General features: G+C 40.9%; 1 long non-coding RNA gene across 11 annotated transcripts in view; it reads right to left on the bottom strand.

The window, feature by feature from the left end:
- Positions 1-13,318, bottom strand: part of LOC132345950 (uncharacterized) — a 287,030-nt gene that overhangs the window by 138,235 nt on the left and 135,477 nt on the right. The gene's annotated exons all lie outside the window — the stretch shown is intronic.

Below are 13,318 nucleotides of genomic sequence, written 5' to 3'. Positions count from 1 at the left end.
TGTCACCCTGTTTATTTAACTTATAATTTATTATTTCACATGACACATCATGTGAAATGCCAGGCTGGATGAAGCACAAGCTGGAATCAAGATTGTTGAGAGAAATATCAATAACCTCAGATATGCAGATGACACCACACTAATAGCAGAAAGCTAAGAGGAACTAAAGAGGCTCTTGATGAAGGTGAAAGAGGAGAGTGAAAAAGTGACTTAAAACTCAACATTCAAAAAAGTAAGATCATGGCATCTGGGCCCATCACTTCATGGCAAATAGATGTGGGAACAATTGAAACAGTGACAGACTTTATTTTCTGGGGCTCCAAAATCACTGCAGACCATGACTGCAGCCATGAAACTAAAAGACACTTGCTCCTTGGAAGAAAAGCTATGACAAAAAGTTATAACAAACCTAGACAGCATGTTAAAAAGCAGAGACATCACTTTGCCCAAAAAGGTCCATCTAGTCAAAGCTATGGTTTTTCCAATAGTCAGGTATGGATGTGATAGTTGAACCATTAAGAAAGCTGAGTGCCAAAGAACTGATGCTTTCAAACTGTGGTGCTGGGGAAGACTCTGGAGAGTCTCTTGAACAAGGAGATCAAACCAGTCAATCCTAAAGGAATTCAACCCTGAATATTCATTGGAAGAAATAATGCTGAAGCTGAAGCTCCAATACTTTAGCCACCTGATGTGAACAGCCAACTCACTGGAAAAGACCCTGATGCTGGGAAAGATTGGGGATAGGAGGAGAAGGTGGTGACAGAGAATGAGACGGTTGGATGCCATCATCGACTTAATGAACATGAATTTGAGCAAAATCTGGGAGATAGTGAAGGATAGGGAAGCCTGGCATGTTGCAGTCCTTGGAGTCACAAAGAGTCAGACACACCTAAGTGACTGAACAACAACAGCCCCATCCTCATCATCTCTGAGGGATAGGGATTAAAGATGTGAAATTTCACTACACTCACCCTGGCAGTTCTGCTTCAGCTGTCTTGGTACCATTCCTCAGATTCACATCTGAGAGCTGCATTAATGAATATAACCAATAGCCCCAGTTAACGGCCACACATATCCTTGTCTTTGTCCTATAACTCTGCAAAACACTGCCACTTTGAACTTGCCTAAATCACTTGACCAACAGAATTTTCATAAACTTGATGCAAACAAGTGTTTTTAGCAACCTGATGCATGGATAACTGTATGCTTGCATGTTTCTTCTCTTCAACTCTGTCACCACAATGAGAATATCCTAGGCTAGCTTGCTGGAAGGATAGGGGCCTGTGGAATAAAGCTGAATCATTCCAGCCAAGGCTAGGCTAGGCCAGCCATCACCCTCTACTCATCAGATGCATAAGTAAGTCCAGCTAAGATCAATCATGAGCAGCCCAGGTCAGCAAAATCATCCAGTGAGCTATGAACATGGGGGAAATAATAAATGGCTATTATATTAAGCCACTAAGGACTGGAGTGGTGTGTTCCACAACCCATCCCTGACACACAGTGGTACAAAACAACTGGGGGACAGGGCATCTAAACTAAAGACTGGGCACTGATTGTGCCAGAGAACCTTGCAGAACTTTTCCATGAATATCCTGTAGGATGTTGCTAAAGAGAAGAAAGGGGGGTTTCCAAGGTCAGGTTTCTGAGAAATGCTAAGTTACATTTAGCTGGTTTCCTTCCTGCAGAATTTCAAAGCCTTTCAAATGAGTCATGACAAATCTTCCAAAGGAAGAGCTTTTAAGCAGTATTTCCCAAACTTACTTGACCACAGACCTTTCCCTACACCCCCATCCCTATGCTGAGCATCACACAAAATGAATACCTCATATAAAGCACACTTTAGATATGATATAAGACGAATTGGTCTTTGTCTTGTTTCAGTGTTGTTTCAGAGGGTCGAACTGCACTTAGGGCACAACAGCTCCGTGGAGCAGGATGGGGACTAAACACATTCAAGCAAGGGCTCGTCAACAGTGAGGGGGATCCAAAGATGGGCTTGCCTGCCTTTTGAAACAGTGGCTCAAAACCCCAGAACTGAAAGCATTCAAAGAGAAACAAATGAGGTTCAGTAAATTTTTATGATTACTAGTTACCTTAAGGTTCTAATTCAGTAACACGCTCAAAAATTCAGATTACTTCTATCAGTTAAAAGTAGTAAGGTAGTCACTTTTATGTGTCCACTTGATCAAACACTGGCCTAGATGTTACTGAGATGTTTTGCAGATGTGGTTACCATTTATAATAAGCAGTATTTAAATAAGCAGATTACTCTACATCCTGTGGGTGGGTCCCACTTAATCAGTGGAGGGCCTTAAGAGCAAAGACTGAAACTTTGAGAAATTCTACTTTAAGACTGTAACATAAAAATGCTGCCTGAGTTTACAGCCTGCTGGTCTGCCTCATCGATTTGTAAGCCCCATAATCATATAAGTCAGTTCCTTAGAATCAGCCAATCAATCAATCTCTTTTCTCTCTACTATCCACTCTTCTCCTCTCTTTCTCTCTCTCTGTACTTCTGTTTCTCTGGAGAACTCAGACTAAATACAGTCAGATATCAAACATCATTTATATTTTATCACAATCCTAGATTAGAATCAGCTTCTAAAACTTCTACGCTGACTGCTTCCTAGTACCTGCCCTGGGCAAATCAAAGTGTTAGGTTTCCCAGATTTCTTATTTGGTTCCTGTGAGGACTCTTCTGGATAGTCAGCTGAGAACTAGAGCTCATAATTGCATTACAGTGATAGCCAGGAGGTGACATTTCTAATATTCCCTTTTTAAGGGGGGCAGATTTTATGAGTCACCTTGGGTGGTATAGTCATTTCACAGCTGTGTAATGTTTGTGAGGAACTGACAGTCCCTCATGAGCCACAGTGACCCAACTTGGCAGGGCCCCAGCACCTATTTATGGCCTGAAATACAGGGGAGGAAGTCACCGGAGGTGGTTCTCTCTTCTGGAACTGAGTCAGATAGATGATAACATTCCAGGTCAGAGTTAACACCAAGTCTGATTTACTGCATCATATTCTCTGAGTGACTTCCTGGGAGCCTAACTGAACTACTACAAATCCTGAGCTGATATCTAAGACTTACCTATTTAGAAAAAGAAAGAAAAGAACCAGAGATCAATTTTTTTTTAAAGAGGATTTTAAAATAGGAGGAATCAGTAAGGAAAAGACTAAGTGTAGTCCTGTGACCGTGGGGACACAGCTGGAACAACCATCCATCAAGGTTAGGTACCAGGTTCAAATATTCATCAGAAGACTTGCCACACTGTAGCACTGGCCATAACTATTCCTTGCGGACAGATTCTTGTGCCAATCCATCTTGTATTTCCCGCATCTAGTTCAATGCCTGGTACATAGCAGGAATTTAAAAAAGACTCACTGAGTGAATGAGATAGTAGAGACATAAAGCACTTCACATCCACAGAGCTAGAGAATCCAGCCAGGATTATTTCCCATTCCATGAATGCTCTCAGAAGCCTGGCATGATCGTGCACCTGATACTATGTCTTTCTAAGCCAGCCCTACTACATATATGCAGTTTTTGAGTTCTTACAATCTCTAGGGCTGGAGTCCTTTTAATTGGTGCATTGAATTGTTTTCTGGGGCTGGCATAACAAAGGACCACAGACCAGATAACTTCACCAACAGCAACATATTTGCTCACAGTCTTAGAGGCTAAGTCTGAGATCAAGGTATTGACAGGGCTGATTTCTTCTGAGGCCTCTCCCTTAGGCTTACAAGAGAAATGGCTGTCTTCTCTCTTTGTCTTCACATGGTTTTTCCTCTCTGCCTGTCTGCATCCTAATCATCTCTTCTTATAAGAATACCAGTCTTACTGATTTAGGGCCCAACCCAATGACCAAGTTTAATTTAATTACTTTAAAGGCCCTATCTCCAAATATAGTCACATTCTGAGGCACTAGGGGTTAGGGTTTCAGCATATGAATTTGGGTGGTGAAGGGACATGCAAATACAGGCTGAGCTCAGAGATCTTGCGGGTTTGGTTCCAGACCACAGCTATAAAGCGAATATCCCAACAAAGTGAGTCACATGATATTTTTTGGTTTCCCAGTGCATATAAAAGTTATGATGAAACTATACTATAGTCTATTCAGGGTCCAATAATAGCATTATGTCTAAAAATGTAAAGTACACACCTTAATTTAAAAATACTTTATTGCTAAAAAATGCTAACCATCATATGAGCCTTCAGGGAGCCCTAATCTTTTTGCTAGTGGGGGGCCTTGCTTCCATGCCGATGGTTGCTCACTGATCAGAGTGGTGGTTGCAAAAAGTTGCTGCAACTGTGCCAATTTCTCAAAGTAGAACAGCAATGAAGTTTGCCTCATTGATTGACTTGTCTTTTTATGAATGGTTTCTCTGTGGCATGGAAGACTGACAGTATTTTACACACAGTAGAACTTCTTTCAAAACTGGAGACAATCTTCTCAAAACTTGCCACTGCTTAATCAACTATGGTTATGCACTATTCTAAAATCCTTTGTTATCATTACAACATCTTCATAGCATCTTCACCAGAAGTAGATTCTGTTTCAAGAAACTACTTTTTTGTTCATCCTGAAGAAGCAGCTCTTCACCCATTAAAGTTTTACTATGCTTGCGTGCACTGCTTCAGTCCTGTCCAGCTCTTTTGCAACCCAATGGACTGTAGCCCACCAGGCTCCCCCGTCCATGAGATTTCCCAGGCAAGAATACTGGAGTGGGGTACTGTTTCTTTCATTGGATCTTTCAGACCCAGGGATCGAACCTGCATCTCTTACATCTCCTGCATTGGCAAATGGGTTCTTTACCACTAGTGCCATCTGGGAAGCCCCAAAGTTTTACTATGAGTTTGCAGCACTATGAGATTGCAGCACTATGAGATTGCAGCAATTCAGCCACATCTTCAGGCTCCACTTCGAGTTCTCTTGTTGTTTGCACACTATCTGCAGCTACTTCCTCCATTAAAGTCTAGAACTTCTCCAAGTCATCCATGAAGGATCAAATCAAGTCTCAAACTCCTGTTAATGCTGATATTTTGACTTCTTCCCATGAATCATAAATATTCATAATGGCATCTAGAATGGTGAATCTTTTCCAGAAAATTTTCAATGGACTTTGCCCAGATCTACCAAAGGGATCACTATTTATGGCAGTCATAGCCTTATGAAATACTGTATTTCTTAAATAAGAAGACTTGAAAATCTAAATGACTCCTTGTTTATTGGGCTGCAGAAGGAATGTCTTAGCAAGCATGAAGACACCACTAATCTCGTTGTATATCTCCACTGGATCTCTTGGGTGAGCAGATGCGCTATCAACGAGCAGTAATATTTTGAAAGGAATAATTTTTTCTAAGTAGTAGGTCTCAAAAGTGGGCTTATACCATGTTGTAAACAGATGTGCTATCTACCAGGCTTTGTTGTTCCATTTACAGGGCAAAGGCAGAGTAGATTCAGCATAATTTTTAAGGGTCATAGGATTTTTGAATGATAAATGAGCACTGGCTTCAACTTCTTCAAGTCACCAGCTATATTAGCCCCTAACAAGAGAGTCAGTCTGTCCTTGAAACTTTGAAGCCAGGAATTGACTCTCCTCTCTAGCTATGAAAGTCCTAAGTGGCATCTTCTTCCAATGCAAGGCTGTTTCATCTAGAAAACCTGTTGTTTATTGTAGCTACCTTTGTGAATTATCTTAGCTAGATCTTCCGATAACTTCCTGCATCTTCTACATCAGTACTTGCTGCTTTGCCTGGCACTTTAACGTTATAGAGATGACTCCTTTCCTTAAACTTTATGAACCAACTTCTGCCAGCTTCAAACTTTTCTTTCACAGCTTCCTCACCTATCTCAGCCTTCATAGAAGAGAGTTGGGTCTTTGCTCCAAATTAGGTTCTGGCTTAAGGGAATGTCGTGGCTGGTTTGATCTTTTATCCAGATCACTGAAATTGCCTCCATTTCAGCAATATGGCCATTTCCTTTTTACGCACTTATGTCTTCACTAGAATAACACTTTCAATTTCTCCCAAGAACTTTTCCTCTGCATTCACAACTTGGCTAACTGCTTGGCACAAGAGGTCTAGCCTCTAACCTGTCTCAGCTTTCCACATGCTTTTCTCACTAAGTTTAATCATCTCTAGCATTTGATTTAAAGTGGGAGATGTGAGGCTATTCCTTATATTTGAACACTTACAGGCCACTGTAAGGTTATTAACTGACCTAGTTTCAATACTGTGGAGTCTCAGGGACTAGGGAGGTCCAAGGAGAGGGAGAGAGATGGGGGAACACTGGTCAGTGGTATAGTCAGAACACTCACAACATTTATCAGTTTCATTCCCTGTCTTGTATGAACATGGTTCATGGTACAACATTGTAACATGAAAGATCACTGATCATAACAAATATAACAATAATGAAACAGTTTGAAATATTGCAAGAATTACCAAAATGTGACACAGAGACATGAAGTGAACAAGCGTTAAAAAAATGTTGCTGACAAACTTAATCATCACAGGGTTGCCTTGAAATCTTCAACTTGCAAAAATATCTACAAAGTGCAATAAAGCAAGGTATGCCTGTATATATGTGTACACACGCACACAAACACACAATATATACATTATATATATAAGTAAACATTTTTATTGCTTCAGAGTCAGGAGGAGAGGCTCTTTCCATCCATTCTACCTCAGTGTCTTCTCTCTCACTGCATCAAGCCCTCATTAAGTGTGAAGGGAGATGAACTGCAAGGTATATTCTCTGCGTCTTTCCTCTAATTGCTCATTAAATCACTTTCAGATTAATCAATTTCTTTTTCATTTATCTCAATTTTTCATGTATCCTTTAATAAGTCTTGAAATCTGACAGAAATAGGAACTTCATAAGAGTCTCCAAGTGACCCACAGTGAAGTCACTAGATCCTTCCTGAGGACTGGCCTTGTGTCTGTGTATCACAGCATATAACACATTACCTGGCTAATAATAGGTGTTCTAAAAATATATGGTTAAAATGATGTATGTAGGAAAAAAGATTTCTTACCAGGTTCCTGTTTTCAAGTTCCAGAGTCACATTTGCCCCCTAAGTGATATTCCCACATGCTGACTCATGCTGAGCCCATTGTACCTTACTTTTTTAAAAACATACTTATGTAGAGTCATTTATTTCCTGGAGTTTCAGCAGACTTGTGTTTGCAGCTGTTTAAAGTAAAACAGGGGCTAGAAGACTTTAGGATTTATTTACAAAAAAACAAAAACCAAATGGCATCAACTTATGAGACAGTGTGGTCCATTCAGAGATGAACCCCACTGATTCACTGACCGGCAACCAGCCATGGAGCACACGACTCCCAACTGCTGGGGCAGTTTGGTCAATAGGCACACACCTGTCAGTGTCAGTCTGGCTCCTGACCTTGCCTTTGCCCTGGTTTAAAAGGAGGCATCAAGAGGCAACCATGGGCACTTGGTTATTTCTAGAGTCCTCCTTGTCTAACACATATCAATGTCTAGACATTCATATGATAGTGAAGAAATCCATCAATCAGTAGACCTTACTGATGAAAATCTTGGAAACATCACTTCTAACCTTCTGTACCTTGGGCCTGTAGCTGGTTATTTGACTCTGATCCTTGAATGAATGATTCTGATCTGGTTAACTTCCTGTCTTCTGGCTTCAAGTCTGCATATACTCTAGTTCCTCTATGGTTATCTATTGGAAAAAGGATGGGGTTATCTGTTGCAGTAAGGATGAGGAAATAAATAATAACTATTACAACACAGTGACCAGTCATCAAGTTTCTGACCTGTCAATTCAAAACAAAATATCTAGAAAACAGAAAATAAATTCCACATCCTCTATGTTGAGGTTGAGGAGTCCTGATTGATAGATATATGGATGGGCCACAATTTAGCTTCTTGAGAAATTTCATCATCAGTTGCAAAATCAGTTATAACTTAATGATTCTATCCTGCCACTGAAAACCAGTAGCCAAGTCCTGAAAGCCCACCTTCCAGCACTCACTGACACTGCCCTGTAACTTCCAGGACATCACTAGATGGGGTTTGACACGGAATTCCACATCATGAGGACCAAAATTCAAAACTCAGCTCTGTAATTGATACATGTATATGTATAGCTGAGTCCCTTTGCAGTTCACCTAATAGGTCAGCTATTATTAATTAATCATTAATAATTAATTATTAATCAGCTATACCCCAATACGGAGAAGGCAATGGTACCCCACTCCAGTACTTTGCCTGGAAAATCCCATGGATGGAGGAGCCTGGTAGGCTGCAGTCCATGGGGTCGCTAAGAGTTGGGCACGACTGAGTGACTTCACTTTCACTTTTCACTTTCATGCATTGGAGAAGGAAATGGCAACCCACTCCAGTGTTCTTGCCTGGAGAATCCCAGGGACAGGGGAGCCTGGTGACTGCTGTCTGTGGGATCACACAGAGTTGGACACGACTGAAGTGACTTAGCAGCAGCATACCCCAATACAATATAAAAAGTTCAAAAGAAAGAAAAAACTCAGCTCTGCAGTATCTACATTCTCTAAACAAGTTACTAAGCTTACCTTTCCAGTTTATTTACAAAATCAGAATACAGGCACCTAACCCCTAAAAGAAGTGCTGTGAAGATTCAATAAGATAAGGAATCATTCTGACACTTAGCCAACAAATATTTACTGAAGGCACTGTAGTGGCTAGACACTGCTCTAGGAACTAGGGATACAGCTGTGAACCAGCCCTAGTGCAGCCTATCTTTTAGTGGAGAGAACTGGGCAAAAAAATCAAAGAGCAAATAAATGAGTAGGGCAAGGAGAGACAAGGAGTAATACAGTATAGAGTAAAAGGCTCTCATTTGAAAGAGGACATATGCACAGCCCTCAGAATGAAGCGAGGGATGGAGACACGCATACGCTCGGGGAAAGAACAGGCATCTCCCCAAACCCCTCTCCCCAAGGATACAGAAGGGCAGCAGGCCTGAGGCAGGGCTGTGCCTGACATGTTGAAGGGAGCATCTGGAGGCTAGCGCAGGTGAGACGGGTGAGCAAGGGCAAGATGGTAGAAGATGAGGTCACGAAGGTTCCTTACACCAGGTAGAGCCTTGTATCCAGTGAATCAACATTTGGATTGTATTCTCTCACAGGAAGCAGCTGGATGATTTGAGCAAAAGAGTGATATGAGTCTACCTGTGTTCTAAGGGACCACTGTGGCTGCTGTGTTAAAAAACCCCAATAGACAAGGCTGGAAGAAGGGAGCCTGGTTAGGAGACCATGGAAGTGTCTAGGTGAATAAGAGTCAAGGCTTGGGCTAGACTGACAGCAGTGCAAGCAAGAGAAGTAATATCAGGGTGTATTTTTAGGTGGACCTACTAGGCTTTGCTAATAGATTAGATGAGGATAGCAGATAAAGCACCTAGTTGCTGTTATTTATTTGTTCAATCATGTTCAGCTCTTTTTGACCCCATGGACTGTAGCCTGCCAGGCTCCTCTGTCCATGGGATTTTCCAGGCAAAAAACCTGGAGTGGGTTGCTATTTCTTTCTCCAGATTAGATGTAGACAGCAGATAAAGCACATGGTATATAGTGTTATTCAGAACCTTTTGATCTGGGGGGGGGCTACAGTGGAGGCATCCTCAAGAACACATATCTAGAAGAGTAAGACTACACCCAAGCATCAGCTCTACAATCAGGACATAATGGCTCAAAACCAAGATCTGCAGTGTCACCTTAACAAGACAGCCCAGTACTACTGCCAGCAAGATAAGACCAGACCTCAAAGGTTTTAATATAGCTAAAGAAGGGATATATCAGCCAAATGGGGGTTTTATATATGAAAACATACATAAAAAGAGAATTATAGAGGCAGAAGCTGACTGTACCTTTCCAAACACCATCCAGAGTATGGGGAGCCTTGCCAAGTGATGTCAGTTATTATAGTCCATTGGCAAGGCCACCTCTATTGCAGGGATTGACATAGGGAATTGCAGCCAACTGACTTCGAGTATCCTCAACTTTTGGCAAGATAAGTCTCATTGCGGAGATGGATGCTGATTGCTTGGTAAGTACGGCAGGCAGTAAAAAGGGAAATCTGGCTATCGCAATCACAATAGAGTCCAGAAAATGGCTATTAACAGGATAGAAGGCTCTAAGACAAAGGCAGACAAGTCAGAAAATCACTGTTCCTTGGCCCAGGTGAAGAATTGTGGTCAAACATAAAGTTCTCTCTTCTATAGAACCCCCAATCTCGATTACCACCTTTAAATTAAAGGCCAGTGATATTTGCCATGCGTAGACATGCTTGGATAAAAAAGCACCATGATAAATTTTTTCAACCTTGGTGCTAAGTAGTGAAGAACTTGATGGATTGTTTTCAACAGCTGAAATATCAACACTAAATTTTGTTCGCTCTTGCATAATTCAGTTTAAAAGAAAACTGTTCTTTGGAAATGGTATCCTACTGATTGACCCTAAAAAATACTTATTGTTTATTGCTGCATGAGATTTATCAGGTTTTGGAAACCCTACCATTGCATGTAAATGTATATTTCACAGGATTGATTACAACTCACAGACACACCAATATTTTAAGTATGTTAACAAAAAAATAACTCTAAAATAGATTACACTCTGTTCAGTGCCCTCTTAAATAGAGGACATTGAAAATATTTCATCCTTTTCTTAAAGAATCAGAGTCATTACTATGAACGTGACAATCATGAAGGCCTCAGAAACCACTGACCTCCACAGAGCAACACGTTCTTGAACTAAATGGTCCCTTTGAAAAATGAACTATTACAATAGTTTTTCTTTGGCCCCTCTCTACCAAAGAATTACTTTCTCTTTTAGCTACTGCCGGCATGTCTGACTTTTCCAGAAAGCTATGCGCTAAAATTTGTCCCCCTAAAATTGTTATAGTGAAATCCTAACACCCAGTGTGATGGCATTTGAACATGGGGCCTTTGGAAGGATAATAGGTTTAGATGAGGTCATAAGGATGGGCCCTTCATAATGGGATTAGTGTCCTTATAAGAAAACACTTTGCTCAGTTGTGTCCAACTCTCTGCAACCCCATGGACTATAACCTGCCAGGCTCCTGGGGAATTCTCCAGGCAAGAATACAAGAGTGGGTAGCTATTTCCTTCTCCAGGGGATCCTCCTGACCCAGGTATCAAACCTGGGTCTCCTGCATTGCAGGTGGATTCTTTACTGTCTGAGCCACCAGGGAAGCCCCATAAGAAAACGCATCAGAGACTTTACTTTCTCTCTCTCCTCACACACATGCTCTGAGAAAAGGCCACTGAAAAGCTAACCTTCTGCAAGCCAGTAAGAGGGCTAGGAACCAAATTGGACTGTACCTTGATCTTTTTCTTCCAAGCGTCCAGAATTGAGAGGAATAAATGTCTTGCTTAGGTCACCCCATCTATTGTATTTTGTTATGGCAGCTCAAACTGACTAAAACACAATGCAACCACATTTCCACTTCTGAGTCACTACTTCTAATCTGGACTTCCTTGGTGGTGCAGTGGTAAAGAACCCACCTGCCAATGCAGGAGGCGCAGGTTCCATCTTTGGGTAGGGAAGATCCCCTGGAGAAGGAAATGGCAACCCACTCCAGTATTCTTGCTTGGGAAATCCCATGGACAGAGGAGCCTGGCAGCCTACAGTCCCTAGGATCACAAAAGAGTCAAACATGACAAAGCAACAAAACAATAACAACACTTCTGATCTACTAGGAACCACTTGACCAAAGTTTGCTTAAAGCAAAAGTTTGAATGTGATCCATGGAGGCTATTTCATTTGTTTTGACTGCTCAACCGTCTTCATTATCTACTCTCAAATTCCCAGTTAAATTTTGGCATTCAGAAGTTCAGTGTTTACATTTCTTTTCTAGGCTACTAATAGCTGAAAACTGGTTAATAAAATTAAAAATCTGTACTGATAGTAATTTATTATTTTTTTAAGGAAGGGGGGAAAATGTTTAATTATCTCAAATCTGAGTTAAGAAAAGACTCTCAAAGCCCCTCTAAGTTCAGAGACATGTTCTCTTCGAGAAATCATGATGATATTCTTTCTGACTTTTAGCATTTTTGGTGTGAATGGATGAAAGATTTGGCAAGGGTGGGAGTGAGATGGAGAAGCAAATAGAAACTGTATATGTAGAATTTATATTGTCTTTAGGGATATAGTTAAGACGGCATTTTTAGACATTCGGGAGTTTGGGAGAATTGAGGGTAAGGGAGGACTATTGCTAATGAAACTTCTGGAATAATAAAAGTAATTAGTACACAGTTCATGTCAAACATATTATTACTGTGGTTGGGTGACAAGGTAAGCATAAACTGCAACAGACTATTATTCTGAGAGTAAATAATGTGATTTCTGACCAATTTTAGCATTTGTTCTGGGTAGGGAAAGCTACTAGTTTGCAGTAGGAGTTGGGACTCCCTTGAGTTGTTTTTTTCTGTTTTTTTAGCAGAATGAGTCGTGAAGAGGCTTAACAGAATGGGGACAAGGAATACTTGATGAGGAACTTTCTTAGGAGATAAGATTTAAGATTATCAGTTGCTAATAAGGCCCTGGAGAAGGAAAAAATGTACTTTGCAAGTAATGACTTGTTATCTCATGTACATTTTATGCCGTGTATATATTATGATGACTCCTGGATATAAGAGAGGAAAGGAAATAGAGCTTAGTTATAAAGTAAATAAAGAAGGACACTGACTTATTTCAACTTCCACCTTGGATGCAGAGCCAAGTGCGTCAAGTGGGTACTGTGTACAACGAATGCAAATATTCTCCGCCAGGGGCTAGGATTTTAGGAGTGGCAATTGAAAAATTAAAAATGAAAAAGCGAGAAAGAAAATTATGTGATTCTCCCTTGCCTGTGTCGTAAGCACAGGGCCCTATGCAGAAGTGCCGTTAAGTGCCTGCTATCTCTCCTCCAGCAAATTTTCTAACTTGGCCAAGCACAGTAGCTTAGACACAATCGGGCAGCTTAAATGTCTGTGCAAGAAACAGCTACATTTGTAAGTTTCCTAAGCACTGTCACCTAAATTATTACAACAGTTTTCTGTGAGATTTCATCACTCTTAATGATTTGTAGATAAGGAAGGCAGAACTCAAAAAGTTAAGTGCTTTCCCACAATCAAATAGTCAAGCAGGATCAAAGATGGGTCCCCAACTTAGATCTGACTTCAAATTCAAGCTCTTTGCCCTGACTACACAGAAACCATATAAACCAAACAAGAGGCATGTGCATCCCCCAGCACTGGGCCTGACCACAGCCGGCAACACAATACAAATT

Source organism: Bos taurus, chromosome 8, assembly GCF_002263795.3.
Source record: "Bos taurus isolate L1 Dominette 01449 registration number 42190680 breed Hereford chromosome 8, ARS-UCD2.0, whole genome shotgun sequence".
Lineage (NCBI taxonomy): Eukaryota > Metazoa > Chordata > Mammalia > Artiodactyla > Bovidae > Bos > Bos taurus.
This window is presented reverse-complemented; position numbering and strand designations above follow the sequence as displayed.